Raw genomic sequence first — 6,990 nt, forward strand, 5'->3', positions numbered from 1 at the left:
GGAGAAGACGGGTGGGCAGGGGAGATTTCCAGGGGCCAGACACAGAGGGCCACATTTAGACCCTGAGCAGGCGTTTGAGTCCCGCCACAGACTTCTACTCTGCAAGCAAGTCCTGCTCTCACCTTCACAGATTGCCAGTGGCACAATTTTTCCGACACTGGCGAGAATCCTTGTTCTCTGGCTGAGGTTTCAGGTCAAGAGAAGCCAGTCTTGCTGGCTGGAGCTCTCCAGGCACACCAGTGGCACAACCAACTCTCCACCAGCCCTTCCGCCTGCAACCCCACACAGCACCCCTTCCAAAAGTGGGGGGGAGACTTCCCAATTGCAAACGTAAAGCCTGGTTCATGGAACCAATGTTTATCCAAAAAAAAATTACACTCCTGCACGAGAACATAAATATAGCTTGCTGGATCAGGCCAGTGGCCCATCTAGTCCAGCACCCTAATCTCACAGTGGCCACCCTCTTTCAAAGCCATCCAAGGAGGCAGCCACCGTCACCACCTTTTGTTAAATCGTGGAACTCCCCACCACTGGAGGCAGCCATGGCCACCAACTTTGATGGCTTTAAAAGAGGATTGGGCAAATCCATAGAGAAGGAGAGAGCTAGCAATGGCTACTAGCAGCAATGGCTTTGCTTCCGCGGTCAGAGGCAGTGGTGCTTCTGAATCCCAATCTCTGGAAACCACAGAAAGGGAGATGAATCTTGAGCTTGAATCCTGCTTGCTGCTTTCCCTTGGGGGCATCTGGTTGTCTGCTATGACAACAGCAGACCCTCCAAGGGTCCCTATTTCCCAGGGGCAGTCCCGGATTTACAGAAGCCGGCCCAGTTTCTGATTTGACCCTGGAATGCCTCGATTTTCCTTAGGGGCTACCTTGGAAGGTGATCCAGAAACTGCAACTAATCCAGAATGCGGCAGCTAGACTGGTGACTGGGAACAGCCACCGAGACCACATAACACCGGTCCTGAGAGATCTGCATTGGCTCCCAGTACGTTTCCGAGCACAATTCAAAGTGCTTCTTCTGTTGGTGCTGACCTTGAAAGCCCTAAATGGCCTCGGCTCAATATACCTGAAGGAGCATCTCCACCCCCATCGTTCAGCCTGGACACTGAGGTCCAGCACACAGGGAACCAGGCAGAGGGCCTTCTTGGTGGTGGCACCCGCCCTGTGGAATGCCCCCCCCCCCATCAGATGCCAAGGAAATAAACAACTACAGTGGTACCTCGGGTTACATACGCTTCAGGTTACAGACTCCGCTAACCCAGAAATAGTACCTCGGGTTAAGAACTTTGCTTAAGGATGAGAACAAAAATCGTGCTCCAGCGGCGCAGCAGCAGCAGGAGGCCCCATTAGCTAAAGTGGTGCTTCAGGTTAAGAACAGTTTCAGGTTAAGAATGGACCTCCGGGACGAATTAAGTACCTAACCCGAGGTACAACTGTATAAAGGGACTCCCAGGGGTGTTACAGTTCTGTGATGGCCTGGGACTGGGGCTCGGACTCGGAACCAGAGGAGTCTTTTCCCGAAGGAAAGGACTATCGATTTGCGGCACGAGCCAAAGCGGCTATGCTTTGCCCTAATGGTCAGAGGCAGCAGCCCTGCTCCTGAATCCCAGTCGCTGGAAACCGCAGGAAGGGAGATGAATCTTGCGCTCAAATTCTGCCTGCGGGCTTCCAGTCTGGGCACCTGTTGGGCCACTGGGAGAACAGGATGCTGCCCCACGTCGCCACTGAACCGGCTCCTCTGGTGTTCTTCCGCTCAGCGACGGATTCCTTCGTCCCTCACCTCCGGTTTTTTCGCAGAATCCCCCTCCCTTTTTGTGTTTTTTGTTTCCAGGCTGCTTCCACTCTTGCCAAGCGGAGGCGGCGTTAATGAACGCTATCCCCATCTCAACCTGAGCCGATTCTCCGCCTGGCGCGGCGCGGCTGCCAGCTGGTGGTTTCTCCCCCCCCCCCCCCCGCTTGTGTTATGCAAAAGTCATTCACCGCCTTGCCAGCCAGGCAAGTTTCCCCGGGAAGCAGCACAGCCCATTCCTTCCTCTCCCGTTGACCCCTCCAGCTTGCTCTCAATGTGCCAGCCACACCTCTCTCCTGGCGCACGGTCGCGAACTGAAAGGGCTAACGGGCACCCGGAAAGCGCCCACCAGAGGCTCCATCTCGCGCTTGCAAATGTTCCCCACGTTCCCTTGAAACGCTTCCCCCTTTCTTCCCTCCCTGGGGGGCTCCCGTTTCCTTCCATCCCGGCGAAAAACAGGATGCCGCCGCCAGAGGCGTAACGTGCGCGCCCTGACCCGACCAGCTGCTTCTGCGCTGAGTAATGCCTGAGCAGGGCTGCTTTCCCCAGGCTGGGTGAGGCCTGCTAGTTAATGAGAGCAATTGGAGGTAATTGGGCTGGAAGAGCCTCCAAATGGGGCAGGGCAGCCGCAGACACGTGTCGTTTTGAGGAGGAGCGGGGAACGTGAGCCTGAGAAAAGCCATAGGAAAAGTCGCGTTCAGAAGGACTTTCTGGGGAACAAACGACCTCAGAAGATGGTGACTCTCCTTCCTCGGAGGTTTTCAAACACAGGTTGGATAGCCACTGTCATGGATGCTTTAGCTGAGATTCCTGCATTGCAGGGGGTTCGGCTGGATGGCCTTGGTGGTCCCTTCCAATTCTACAGTTCTGTGGCCTCAGAGGGCGCTAGCCTCTCCTTCAATGGAGGTTTTAAAGTAGAGGTTGGGAGCCCATCCATCAGGGATTCATAAGCTGCAGTTCTTACATTGCAGGGCGTTGGACTCCATAACCCATTGGTGTCTCTTCCAACTTTTATTATTGTAAGTTGTGGGATGAGACCTGCGACTTAGGACTAGGTGCATTTGAAGCTGTGGCTTACATTGCACACACTCTCAGCTGTAGATTCAGGGAGGTAGCCGTGTTGGTCTGACGCAGTCAAAATAAATTAAAAAATTGTTCAGTAGCACCTTAGAGACCAACTAAGTTTGTTCTAGGGACGCTGGTGGCGCTGTGGGTTAAAGCCTCAGTGCCTAGGGCTTGCCGATCGAAAGGTCGGCGGTTCGAATCCCCGCGGCGGGGTGCGCTCCCGTTGTTCAGTCCCAGCGCCTGCCAACCTAGCAGTTCGAAAGCACCCCCGGGTGCAAGTAGATAAATAGGTACCGCTTTACAGCGGGAAGGTAAACAGCGTTCTGTGTGCGGCTCTGGCTCGCCAGAGCAGCGATGTCACGCTGGCCACGTGACCCGGAAGTGTCTTCGGGCAGCGCTGGCCCCCGGCCTCTTTGAGTGAGATGGGCGCACAACCCTAGAGTCTGTCAAGACTGGCCCATACGGGCAGGGGTACCTTTACCTTTACCTTTAAGTTTGTTCTAGGTATAAGCTTTCGTGGTATGTGAAGAAGTGTGCATGCACACAAAAGCTTATACCCAGAACAAACTTAGTTGGACTCTAAGGTGCTACTGGACAATTTTATACATATATTGACGACTGTTAATGACTGCAATTAGTCCTACAGGAAAAAGCAAGGGATAGAATGCAGATGGTTAGCATATGTAATGAGACATCTTATTACATATTTCATACATTATTTCCTTGACATCTGAAGGGAGGGCGTTCCACAGGGAGGGTGCCACTACCGAAAAGGCCCTCTGCCACTAGAGTCTCATTGGCATTTTGTAATATCTGCATTCATTCACAAATACGGAGGCCTCAGGGGAGGAAGCTTAAGGGGAAGGAACCCGGAGACCCTCCAAAAGTTCTCAGACTCTCAGCAGCCAGCATGGCCAATGGTCAGGAATGGTGGAGGTCCAAGAGCCCCCCCCCCCCTTCTTTCCTGCCTGTCTCTCCTTCACACAGGGACAGTGAGATGATAGCATCCTAAAACTGTACCTTCTCTGATTACTTTCTCTTGTTCAGAACATTCTGGGAAATTTCCCCTATCAAGAAGCAATTGTCTGACCATTTACAGTAGTTCCCATGGCAACACATCACCCATCATTTGCTTAAGAAAGAACGGTGTGCCTGGTCAACAGGCTGCTTGACCAGCCTGAAGGAGTCCTTGCGGCCATGAACTCTCCTCTTCTGCAACTCCTGATCTTAAAAGAAAGCCTTCTTCACGCAGCAGGGAGTTAAACTATGGAACTCACTCCTGCAGGGAGCAGTTATGGCCACCAGCTTGGATCTCTTTAAAGGACAATTGAAAGAGTCTCCCTTGGAAGCCTGTGGACTCCCCCTTCTTGGAGGTTTTTAAGGAGAGGATGCCTGACCATCTGTCATGGATGCAATAGCTGAAACCCCTGCCTTGCAGGGGTTAGGCTAGATGACCCCCCCGGGGTCCCTTCCAACTCTAAGATTTGATGATTCCAATTAGACAAATTAATGGAGGAGAGTGTTATTGATGGCTACTAGGCACAGTAGCTATGCTCTGCCTCTGCAGTTGGAGGCATCAATGCTTTTGAATACCTGCTGCCAGAAACCACAGGAGGGGAGATTGGTCTTGAGTTCGAATCCTGTTTGTTGGTTTCCCACAGGCAGCTGTTCAGCCACTGAGAGAATACAATGCTGGACTAGATAGGACATTGGTCTGATCCTTTTTTATATATTTACAATTTTATTGGGTTTTTTTACATATCATTTCCAACAATCATTTAACATATCTTCTTATCTTATACAATATTTTGGACTTCCATCAACCACCTCTGATGATTTTCCATTCTTTATCACTTATTCTGCATTTCTTAATTTCTCTATTACTCTTAATTATCATTGACTAATAATTCTCTTCATAGTCTTTCTTGTAATATTTCAAATAGTCCTAATTACAGAACTTCTTGTAGTCCTACTAGCGTAATCTGTTCATTACAATTGCTTTTCAAATAGTTCATATATTTACTCCAGTCTTCTAAGAATCTCTGGTCCCGCAGGTTTCAAATCCTTCCTGTTAATTTATCTAATTCTGCATAGTCCATTAATTTCACCCACCATTCTTCTTTTGTCGGTAATTCTTCTTGCTTCCATTTTTGTGCCAAGGGACATTGGTCTGATCCAGCACAGGCTCTTCTTATGTTCTTATATACAGTGATACCTCGGGTTACAGACGCTTCAAGTTACAGACTCCGCTAACCCAGAAATAGTACCTCAGGTTAAGAACTTTGCTTCAGGATGAGAACAGAAATCGCGTGGCGGCAACGGGAGGCCCCATTAACTAAAGTGGTGCTTTAGGTTAAGAACAGTTTCAGAACAGTTCAAGTTTCAAGTTCAAGTTTCAGTTTCAAGAACGGACCTCCAGAATGAATTAAGTTCTGAACCCGAGGTACCACTGTGCAGCAATCCTGTTAAGGCCTCTGACCTCCCCTTCCTTTGTGAGGCAGATGGCTGGCAACCAGGCCAGGCTGGTGGCAAATGTTTAATCTGTGGCCTCAAAAGGGTGATGGGAGGGCGCCCAGTTGGGGAAGGCTTGGCTGGAGAAAACAGAGAAAGCAAGCGCGGGGGTTTCTGTCTGCTGCCTTCAAGTTCCCTTGCTGGGTCTCCTAGAGATGTCTGCCTTGCTCTCTGGGGATTGGCTGCCTATTTTTAGGACTGTCTCTTCTATAACCTATTTGCTTCCAGCAGGCTGCACTTGCCTGTTTGTAAATAAAGCAAATATTGCAAAGACACTCCTCTCTCATCCCAAGGAAACAGGCTGCGTGCATTTAACTGACATACAAAATGCAGCAGAGTCCTTCTCAGCCTCTGTTGAAGCTGGTTTGGGGAAACCCCATTCAAAATGCAATGCTTTTTTTGTAAGAAACAAGAGGATGGATACAGGATAGGTTTTGTTTAATCCTCTTTTCAAGCGGAGTAAACCAAAGTGTGTGCACAGCCTTATTTGACTTGGAAAGGCATAAGAAACAAGCCCGGAGAGGCAGGCTCAAAAACTTTGGTAGAAAAGGAGAGTTTGCTTCTCCAGAGATCTGTCCAGGGCTGGAGAATCAAGGGGAAAAGTTCATTCCAGATTTCTTGGTTGAGGTTATTGCAGGCCAGAAACACAGCAGAGTCATTCTTCTGGGAATTGGGCAATTGACCTGAAATGACCCTGCAAGGTTACTAAGAACAGAAACTGGTTTCGGGGAAGAAGGAGCGAGCCAAGTCAGGGACACAGCAAGCGGAGCAGCCCTTTCTCTGTGGCTTGAGAAGTGACAGGCCAATTGCAGGTTCGGCTGCTGCTGGGAGGAGAAGGCAGCGCAGAGTCTTGCAGGTGCTGGGCTGCCTCTTGAGCAGCTGGGAAAGCTAATCACCATCATCAGAACCTGCTCCTGTCGAGCCCTGACCCTGATCTGGGAGGGCAACGCTCACTGGGGGGGGGGGGGACTGCAAAGGGAGCTCTTGTGGGCTTCTCTCCGGCGATTCCCAGAATTAAAAACAACAGAGTGAAACTTGGAACTCTTCCCAAGGCCCTGAATTGCTTGCACGAAGGTTAGATTGTATCTGTTCTTTATTGAGCTTCATCCTGATTTGCCTGCGGCAGGGAGAGAGGTGCTCAGCAATGGGGGTTCATCCTGCATTCACACTGAATTGCTTGCAAGCTGTTCATTCATTTCCCCCACTGATCACTCCTTCATCCCACCTTTTTCTTTTAAAGTTTCTTAAAGTTTTTACATAAAAAGGAAAAAAAACAACAGAAAAATACAAAAGTACAAAAATACAAAACGACAAAAAGAACAACAGAAAAAAAGAGAAACAGATAAAAACAATTCCATTTCATAATATTCCTTGCATTTACTTATTTCCCAGACTTCCCCACACCTCCCTTCACTGTATTCCAATTCATATATTTGATCAGCAAATCCCTTCCCTCTATCTTACCTAATTTTTATCTTCATCTTAATATCTTAATATATCTTCATCTCCTTAATATCTTAACAAATTAAAGCCTTTTAATTTTACATCTTTTAGCCTTTGAATTTTCTGTACTCCTTCACCACTTTATTACTAATAACCTTTTATGTTCAATCCGATGTCAT

This window comes from Podarcis tiliguerta (assembly GCF_965153285.1).
Source record: "Podarcis tiliguerta genome assembly, chromosome: 11".
Lineage (NCBI taxonomy): Eukaryota > Metazoa > Chordata > Lepidosauria > Squamata > Lacertidae > Podarcis > Podarcis tiliguerta.